The sequence below is a fragment of the Chrysochloris asiatica genome, unplaced genomic scaffold (assembly GCF_000296735.1).
Source record: "Chrysochloris asiatica unplaced genomic scaffold, ChrAsi1.0 scaffold00209, whole genome shotgun sequence".
In the NCBI taxonomy this organism is placed as follows: Eukaryota; Metazoa; Chordata; class Mammalia; order Afrosoricida; family Chrysochloridae; genus Chrysochloris; species Chrysochloris asiatica.
The window spans coordinates 874,650-878,020 of NW_006408727.1; the positions used below are offsets into that span (position 1 = coordinate 874,650).

Genomic DNA, 3,371 nt, shown 5'->3' on the forward strand with positions numbered 1-3,371 from the left:
TTTCTCCCACAGAACAGCTGGTAGTTTTGAACTGCTGACCTTGTGGTTCGCAGCCCGATTGGTAACCACTATGCTACCAGAGCTCCTTGTCAACTATACTATTCTTCAAAATAGATCTTTGTTGTTGTAAAATAAATGAAGAAAGAAAAAAAAACATCATGATAAATGTAGAAAAGACTGAAGTTGGCTACGATTTCATTTGCTTGAATCTACAGTCAACACTCATGGAAGCAGCTTCAAGAAATCAAATGATATACTGCATTGGGCAAATCTGAACAAGACCTCGTTAAAGTGTTCAAGGTTACATAAAGATACCAGTTTGAGGAATCTCGAGGTATGACCGACTCAAGCCATAGTATTTTCAGTAGCCTCAAATGCATGTGAAAGTTGAACAATGAATAAGGAAGACCATAGAAGAATTGATGCATTTGCATTATAGTGTTGGAGAAGAATAATAAAAGTACAATGGACTTCCAGAAGAACAAGTAGGTTGTGTTGGAAAAAATACACAGAATTCTCCTTAGAAGCCAGGATAGGAGACTCTGTCTCTCCTACTTTGGACATGTTATCAGGAGGGACCGATCCCTGGAGAAAGACATCATACTTGGTAAAGTTGAGGATCAGTAAGAACGAGGAAGACCCCAATGAGATGGATTGACAAGGTCCTTTGAGAGACTCTCCTTGAGATGCTCAGCCTGAGACCAGGAGTGCTGTCATGTTAGAACCAGAGGACCAAGACCTTTGGGAAGAAGAGGGAATTCTGATGGTGAAATTGGAAGATGATTTCACCTGTAGGTCAGAGTCTGTTTTACAGAGGGACGACCCTGTACCTGAGACCTCACACCAGAACCTCCGACAATTTTGCTACCAGGAAACAACAAGCCCTTGCTGCCATTAGTGGCTGAGGCCAGAGAGGCGGACAAAAGAACAAATCCTGAGCTGCTTGTGTTAGAACAGTTCCTCACTGTCCTGCCTGGAGAGACCAGAAAGTGGAGAGGAGGCAGTGACTCTGGTGGAGGAAACAGCCAAGGAAACCAAGGCGGTGGGTGACCGTCCATGTTCATGACCAGGAAGTCCTGTCAGAAGAGTCAGTGCATCAAGGATCAGAGCTTGAGTCACCAAGTGAGCTGCAAAACCCTGTACAGACCTCACCCCCTAACTAATCCCATGAGGAGACCACACAGAGTTCAGATCTGGGGGCACCAGAAGAGCAGAGCCTAAGTCCTGAAAAGGAGTTCCAAACCCAACAGGAGAGTGAGTCTCCAGGGCTCCAGGATTCAGACCTTCCTGAAGAGAGGACCACAGGGGACCCAGAGATGGTGGCCCTACTCACTACTCTATCCCAGGGACTGGTAACTTTCAAGGATGTGGCTATACACTTGTCTCATAACCAGTGGAATAATCTGGATCCAACCCAGAAAGAGTTCTGTGGTGACTACATTTTAGAAGACTGTGGGATTATCGTTTGTCTGTCATTACCAATCCCCAACTAGATGAGATCTCCCAGGTTAGATCTCCCAGGGTCCCAGATATCCAAAAGCCTCAAGAGCCTCAAGAGACAGAAATCCTGAGTTCTACCTACACAGGAGATCAGTGATAATGAAGAAGAGTATCTTCACCAAGATCTGAGTTTGGAGGATCTCCAAAGGTCTATTTTAGAAGATTCAGAAACTCACCAGACTTCTGATTAGGAAATAATCTTTGAGGATAATCCAGGTGAACTAAATGAGAGTAGATTTGGTCCAAATATTTCTCAAGTTAGTAGTTTCATGAATCTCCAGGAAAATATGCCTTTCCACCCACTGTTAGGGAGACATCATGACTGTTCTGCATGTGGAAGAAGCTTCACTTGTAACTCCCATCTTGTTAGACATCTGAGAACTCACACAGGAGAGAAACCCTATAAATGTACGGAGTGTGGGAAAGTTACACACGGGGCTCACTTCTTGCCAGGCACCAAAAGATTCATAAAATGGGCACTTAAAAATTTCCCATAAGCCGGGAGAATATGGTTGAGACCTCCCCTCTGATCCAAGCTGAGAGAACTGCAGCTATGGAGAAACCCTATAGATGTGGTGATTGTGGGAAACAATTCCACTGGACTTCAGATCTTGTCAGGCATCAGAGGACACATACATGAGAAAAACCCTTCTTCTGTACTATTGTGGCAAAAGCTTCAGCCAGAAATCTGTGCTTACAACACACCTGAGGATCCACTTGGGAGGCAAACCCTACTTGTGTGGAGAGTGTGGAGAGGACTTCCATGACCATCGATGGTATCTGACACATCGGAAAATGCATGCAACTGAGGAGCTCTATCTCTGTAGGGAGTGTGGGTGATGCTTCAACCACAGTGCAGCCTTTGCCAAGCACTTGAGAGGACATGCGTCAGTGAGGCCTTGCCAGTGCAGGGAATGTGGGAAAACCTTCAGTTGGAGGGACCACCTTGAGAGGCACCAGTGATCACACACTGGTGAGAAACCATTCACATGCTCAAGCTGTGGGAAAAGCTTCAATAGAGGATATCACTTAATCAAAGGACTCACTCAGAAAAGAGCCCCTAGTTAGCTAGACCGTTGAATAAGGTATCAACAATCACCCTTTACCTATGGGTAGGCTTGAAGAAGCCCTTTTGTCAGCCTGAGAGACCTTTTCTAGGGAGTATCTTCCCACAACTAAATAAAAACCCAGGCAGAACCTTTCAACTTCAACACCGTGAGGATATATTTTGCCTAAAATACAATGTGAGCTGAGGCTTCTCTTTGACTGGAGTGCTCCTGCCTCTTCCTTATGGGTACACAGTAGGAGAATTAGAAGACTTAAGAGGTTGTAGTTACTGTTTTCTAAAAAAAAATAGGCTGTTATATACCCTAAACATGACTTAGACAACCTGGAGTTTAAAGTGGCCATGGACAATATTTCGGTTTGGTAAAGGGACAGTCTTAAGGTTTCTGTTCTTACTGGGCTCCATATTAAAGCACACTCCCCTGAACTCAAGGTGGGAGATCAGGGTCCTGAGGACTTAGCTGCACATTCACATGATTAGCTCTGTATAAATCCCTCCCTGTGGGATTCACTTGCTCACCATGCACTTTCCTTTGATGCTGGGGGACATGGGAGAGGATTTGATGGGTGAAGTCTCAAGGCTGCTGCTTATGGATCTTTTCAGGCCCTTCCTTCCCCCACTGTCCAAATGGTGCCTAGCCAATCACTGCTGAAAGGAAGACCTAATCAGCTCTCTGTATACCTGTGGTTTCTTAGACTCCTCTAATGCTTTTATTTTTTTAATTTATTTATTTATTTTTAATGTTTTATTGTGAATTATGTGATAGTTTACATGGGAGAACATTAGTTTTACATTCATTCTATCG

General features: G+C 44.2%; 1 pseudogene; it reads left to right on the forward strand.

The window, feature by feature from the left end:
* The first annotated feature begins 715 nt into the window (after nt 1–715).
* On the forward strand, nt 716–2,564 carry LOC102818330 (annotated as a pseudogene).
* The last annotated feature ends 807 nt before the right edge of the window (nt 2,565–3,371 follow it).